At 43.5% G+C, this 6,378-nt stretch overlaps 1 long non-coding RNA gene across 1 annotated transcript in view; it reads left to right on the top strand.

Moving 5' to 3' along the window:
* LOC105853966 overlaps positions 1-2,749 on the top strand; it is a 3,602-nt gene extending 853 nt beyond the window's left edge. Inside the window, exons 2-3 of the long non-coding RNA XR_001145708.1 lie at positions 2,467-2,568; positions 2,684-2,749. This is a non-coding gene — a long non-coding RNA (uncharacterized LOC105853966). The remainder of the gene's footprint in view (positions 1-2,466; positions 2,569-2,683) is intronic.
* The last annotated feature ends 3,629 nt before the right edge of the window (positions 2,750-6,378 follow it).

The following is a 6,378-nucleotide window of genomic DNA, read 5'->3' as shown; positions in this document are numbered from 1 at the left end:
GCGGGAGGGGTGGGGGAAGGGGAGAGATGGGGGGGGAGAAGACGGGAGGGGACAGGACGGGAAGAGCCCCCAGCTGGGGACTCAGCGACTCAAGTCCCAGTTCTCGCTCTGCCTGGACCTCCTGAGGGCGCTGAGGCAAACCAACTCCTTCGACGTCGGTTTTCTATTAGAAACGGTGGGAGCTGGACTTTGATTGCTTAGAGTCCTCTGCTTTTTTTTGAGATGAGCAAAGTGGGTTACTCTTTCCTCCGGTAGATCCTCTGCCTCTGCCCCCACCCCCTTGCAGGCTCCACCCATCCTCCTCCACACTTACCCAACCATTTGCCTTCCCATTCATTCACTCACCTAGCCATCCATCTGCCCACCACCCATCCTCCCTTCCACGCATCCACTTAACCATCCACCCTCCCGCCACCCATCAACCCATCCACCTGCCAGCCATCCACCACTCATCCATCCTCTCATTCCTTCCTCCCATCCACTTTGTCCCCTACAAGGATGGTGCCATTTAGGTCAGCTCTGCTAGGTTTCTGGGTTAGCAGCCCCAGGAAACCAGAGGTAAATATGAGGAGAGGAGAGTGAGGCAGGACTACAGTCACCAGCAGCCCTTGCTGTATAGAAGATTACAACAGTGTCCTCAGAGGCAGGATCCTGTCCTGGAAGACCAGTGGGGAGATCTAGTTATATGAGTCCCAGCTACCCTTTCTGGGTATCTCGTTCAGGGGTACCCTTCCAGATTACTAGGACCAAAGCTGAAGAATGTAAAAGAATTGAAACCAGACACCCCCATGGGACTGAAACAGAAGCTGCGGAACCAGCCTTGCTCCACTGTCCACTGTAGGGACAGTGGCAGGAATGGCGGCACACAGCAGGGCAGAGGCCATCTGGAGAGCCGTGGCTGGTGAAAAAGCAAACTGTTTTTCTTCTTCAGATTCACCACTTACAGGGGGATTCCTCCAATGCTCCCCTCTGTCTGCGCCCCAGGGTTCTCATACAAAACAAATTATTCTCTAAGTTTTACTGAGCACCTCCCCTGTGGCAAGTTCTAGGGACACGCAAGTAAGCAGATGATCCCAGTCATCCCTGGGGACAGTGTGACCAGCGCTGTCTAATAGTAATAGCCGTGTGTATATTTTGAAGTTTTCCAGTAGCCACATTAGAAAAGTAGGGACAGGTTCAAAACATTACCAAAGTCCAAAATATTACCATGGCAATATATAGTCAATATTGCATAGTTAAGGACATAATTTACATCTTTTTAAAAAATTGTATTATGTCTTAAGAATCCAGTGTATATTTTATACTCAGAGCACATCTTGATCCAAATTAGCCACAAATCAAATGCTCAATAGCTGCAAATGGCTGGGAGCCACATAACAGTCATCTCAGGCCTAAGAGGGGAGCATAACAAAACAGGCAAATAGACAAAGAATTTACAAATGGTCACATTTTTCTATAAAGGGAGAGGGGGGAGGAAGGATCTCTGAATAGGTGATATTTGAGATGGCCTGGCATAGAAGAAGGATCCAGCTATTTAAAGAGTGGAGAGCGCATTTCCAGCAAAAACAACAGTACAGGAAAAGCTGTGGGGAAAGCTTGGCTTTTGGGAAGATCCAGTGGGATTGGAGGGGTGAGAACCAAGCGGAGGTGGTAAGAGACAGGTTAAAGAGAACGAGAGATCTAGCATGGAGGACCATGTTGGGGACTGAGGGCTGACATGACTTAATTTTCCCAGAATGTCCCACTCTATAGATAACATAAAGAAATACTGGTAAAGGGGCAAATAACTGATTCATGTTCAGAACCCTGGCCTCAGCAGCTCTGTGAACCTGAGAAGGCAGCCAAACCCCTGGGTCTGGTTCTTCATCCATATGGGGGCAATTATTACAGCTTTTTACTTCGACTCAGTTATTGGTGGTCATGGCGGTGGGGAGGATAACCAGGTGCAGGTGCAAAAGAACTCTACCATGATAAAAACCCTAAAAAGAAGCAATATAGTACCTAGATTTTACACATTTAATATCTATGTGCTGTTTAGCCTTTGAAAGTGTTGTTGCAAAGCCTAATTTGCCTTAAATATCATGAAGGGACTGTTTCATAAAACCAATATTATGAAGATGTTAAAATATAGGTATGGGCATTTTTAAAAAATTGTTTATTTATGCATACAAGAATTGGGGCATAGGCCAGAGGTGTGGGGAGGAGGTGAAAGGATTCACCAGAGACAGAGTGGGGAGCAAAACAGGTAAATCTACTGAAATACACTGCTGAGGGGAGCAGTGGGTCAGGAGAGGTCTGCTGTACCATGGGGGTCACCTCCCTGGGCAGGGATTGAACTCGTGCTGCAGTGGCTACAGATAGTGTCATAGTGCTGTGCTTTAACACGTTGCACTACCAGGGAGAGTCTGGTATGGGTATTTTTAATATAAATATAAATTATATTTATATAATTTTTCCCTGTGGCAGGGATGCTGCAGGCTGCAGACAGCTGGACTGTAAGAGAGGATGCAGCTTCCTTCCTGCTTGCTGGATCTCCTGTGCTGTAGCCTTCAGTTGCCATGTAAGCAGGTAGGCTTGTTGGAAAGCCATGTTGTGGGGAAGCCCAAAACAGTGCCCCCTCAAGGCACCACATGGAGGCTGGGGGTATGTGCAAGAGGTGCCTGCCCAGCTTCTGCCCTTGCAGTTCCAGCCATCGCCTGAACCAGAGGACCAAGGGAAGCCCTCCTGAATTCCTGACTCACAACACCCGTGAACATAATAAAATGCTTGTTTCAAAAATCAGCAAACGAAAATACCTTGCATTCCCTTTGCTTAAAATCCTCCAGCAATTCATTGTGCTAGGCAAAATAATAGTCACTCCAAAATGCCCCAACTCTAAATCCTGGAGAGTGTGTGTATGTTATATTAAAGAGAAGGGAGAATTACAGTTACAGATGGAATGAAGTTGCTGATTTTCTGATAGTGATTTTGGGGAGGCTACCCTGGATTGTCCGGGTGGGTTCAATGTAATCAACAGGATCCTTTAAGTGAAAGAGGGAAGGAGGAGAGTCAGAGGGGAGGTGATGACAGAGCAGAGATCTATGGTATAACTGCTGACTTTGAACCCGGAGAGGCCCATGAGGCAAGGAATGCAGATGGAAACACAAGGAGGCTACTGGACCCTCCTGAAGGAACTCAGCCCCTTAATTTTAGCGTAGTGAGACCTATTTCAGACTTCCGATCACAAGAAGTATAAACTAACCCATTTATGTTGTTTTAAGACATTCCATTTGTGATAATTACACCAGCAATAAGAACCTACATAACTCATCAACACTCTTAGGAAAAAGCCCAATCTGTTTAGCATAGCGAATAAGGTCTGCAGGATTTGGCTTCTGTCACTGTGATCTTGAGCCTATTTCTTCACCTTAATGGGTCTTGGTTTCATCATCAATAAATAGGGAGGGAAAAAGCCCTATAGATATATATAGTGGAGTTAATTGAGAATGAAAGTGCCTGGTAGAGCGACTGGTAAAGTCTATCATCATTATCACCATCGTCACTAGTATTATCATGGAGCAATTTACATGGATTTAGCAGGTCTGGGTTCTGCTCCCCTCTCCAGGGCTCAGTTTCCACATTTCTAAAAAAACAGAAGTAAAACCACACACATTTGGTAGCTCATCTCTTAGTCCCGCCTCTTCAGCCACTTCCTCAGACATGCCTCGATGATTCCAGTCCTCCTAGAAAGTTCTTCCTATCCCCTTTACCAGGCTAACTCCCATTTCCTCCTGAAAGTCTTTGCCAACCCCAGTTACAGTTGGTTAGACCTCACTGATATGAAATCCCCAAGTACACTAAACTTTTCTCTCATAGTGCTGATATTTTTTTTAACTGCTGTGGCTTGTATTTTTACCACTTAGAGGAACAAAAATAACAAACAAACATGTTGACCTATTTGCTTCAATTGTGATATATATATGCATATATATATATATATAAATTCCATATTCCATATATATATATAAATTCCAAGTAAGCTTGAAATAGTTGAAGTTCCCTCTCCACCCCCTCTTTCTATACTCTCTCCATAGAGGCAGCCACTACCATGAATTTACTGTTCTTCTTTCCAGTCCATATTTGTAAACATATTTATTACCTATATGCTGATTAGTGTATAGGATATACCTTTGTGTGTCTATAGTTTACACAAAGTGTAATCTTTAAAGATATTTATCTTTTTTACCTTTCTTTTTTTCACCTAACTATAGGTTTGGGGATATTTTCATGTTAATTTAGATCTAGATCATTCCTTTTTATCACTGTATAGTGTTTTATTATGAGGACATATCTTATTCCACTTTATTCCCTCTACTAGTGGGTTGTTTCTAATATTTTCACTATGAAAAAGAATGTTGCAAAGAACATGCCTTCTACATATGACTTACGCACAGATGTGAGAATTTCTTTAGTCAGCTCTGTCACTTTGCATGTTAGTAGCAAAATGGTTGTACAGATGCATTTGGGGAACCTGTAAACTACATGTCCAGTATTGGAAATGATGGGGTTCAAGAGGTGTGCGTTCTCAACTTTATGAGATGTTGCCAGAATGACTTCCAAGTGTGACTGTACCAGCAGCCCATAAGTTTTCCATTTCCCAGCATCCTCATAATACTTGGCAGTATGTATGTTTTCTATTTTTGTCTAAGTAATGTATTTAAAATCATCTCTTGTAATTCTTTTGATTTGCATACGTCAATTTGCTTAGTGGCTATTACAGACTCCCTATTGGCTTGAAGTCCCCTATTTATATTCTTCACCCATTCTTCCTTTGTTTTGCAGGAGTTATTGTCTTAATGGCTTATAGGAGGGTTTTCAGTCCTCATCTTTTATTCTACATGCTGCAGATTTTCCTCTGTCTGTAGCTTGTCTTTTAATCAAATTTGTGATTTTTTTTGTTATGTGAGTTTAAAATTTGAGAGTCAATAAATCAATTCTTTCCTGTATGAACTATGCTTTATAAGAAATCCCTCCTAGTCTTGAAACTATAAACATACTTATATTTCTGAGTGTTTGAAATATTTGTCACATTTATTATTTTTTTTAAAGATTTATTTATTTGTACAGAATCGGGGTACAGGCCAGAGATCTGGAGGGTGAGAGAATTTACCAGAGACAGAGTGGGGGTGCAGAACAGGCAGATCGACAAAGTACACTGCTGAGGGGAGCAGCGGGCAGGTCAGGAGAGGTCTGCCTCACCATGTGGATCTCCTCCAGGGCAGGCGGGGATCGAACTCATGCGGAAGTGGCTTAAGCTTCTTTGTGCTGTGCTTTAACCCGCTGCGCCACCAGGGAGAGCCACAAATATATATTTTTAAACAAGATCTTTCAAATATTCTGATTGAATTTAGGGAAATACCATTTTTATATTATTGAGTCTTCCCATCCATGAACATGATATATCTCTCCCTTTATTCAGGCCTTCTTTAATATCCTTCAAGAATGTAATTTTCTTTTAAGAATATAAACTTTACAAGAGCAGGTGATTATTGGTTTTGTCCACTGCTGTACGTTCAAAGTCAAGAATATGTCATGGTATTGATTATATACTCAATAAGAATTTAATGAAATGTCTTTGTTAGATCTACTCCTATATAACATATCATTATTGTTAAAAACAATAATTTAAAATGTAGTCTCTAATCAGTTACGGTATGGCTGGTATGTAAATCTCTGGGCAGTGGGAAAGTGAGGCACGGAAGGACCGGGAGTCCATGCAATAGCTAGTAAGGTAAATGCAGCAGAGAGACATTGTAGGGTTTGTTTTTAAAGAACTCTTTGGCTGCAGGGCAGAGAATGAATTGTAACCCATAAGGCAAGAGTGGACATTAAATAGATCAGGAGACCATAGCAGGTGTTGAGGAGAGTCCTGGTATAGGGTTTGTGCCTAAGAATTAGAATAATGAACAGAAAGCAGAAGTGAACGATTGGCCGCGCTACCAACACACCGACTGACCAGGTGACCTAGTGCGGGTCCAAGTAAGAAAATTTAGTACCATTGCATTTACCAATAACTGACTTTTCTGACTCAGGGTTCTTAGGTCAAGTTAAGTGCACCTGGAGGTGGATCTACAGAAAGTTGCCGCGGCGGGGTGGGCTGGGGGGGGGGGGTGGGCAGCCAGACTCTGTCAAGGTGTGGCCCCAGGGTCGAGGAAGCAAGGGGCGCAGAGAGAAAGGCTGGAGGAGTAGAGGGCTTTGGGATGCCTGGACGCCGAGTTTCCAGAACCTGGGAGTCAAGCGTACAGCGCCTGGAGGAGTGTCGTTGTTCATCCAATCAGAGCGGCCGGTCCGGACCCTCTGTCGCCTTGACAACGGGAAACTCAAGCTCGCGCGGGGCGC

This window comes from Condylura cristata, unplaced genomic scaffold, assembly GCF_000260355.1.
Source record: "Condylura cristata isolate star-nosed mole 26May11 unplaced genomic scaffold, ConCri1.0 scaffold00022, whole genome shotgun sequence".
NCBI classification, from domain to species: domain Eukaryota; kingdom Metazoa; phylum Chordata; class Mammalia; order Eulipotyphla; family Talpidae; genus Condylura; species Condylura cristata.
The sequence above is the reverse complement of the archived record's forward strand: the minus strand, read 5'-3'. Positions and strand labels throughout refer to the sequence as shown.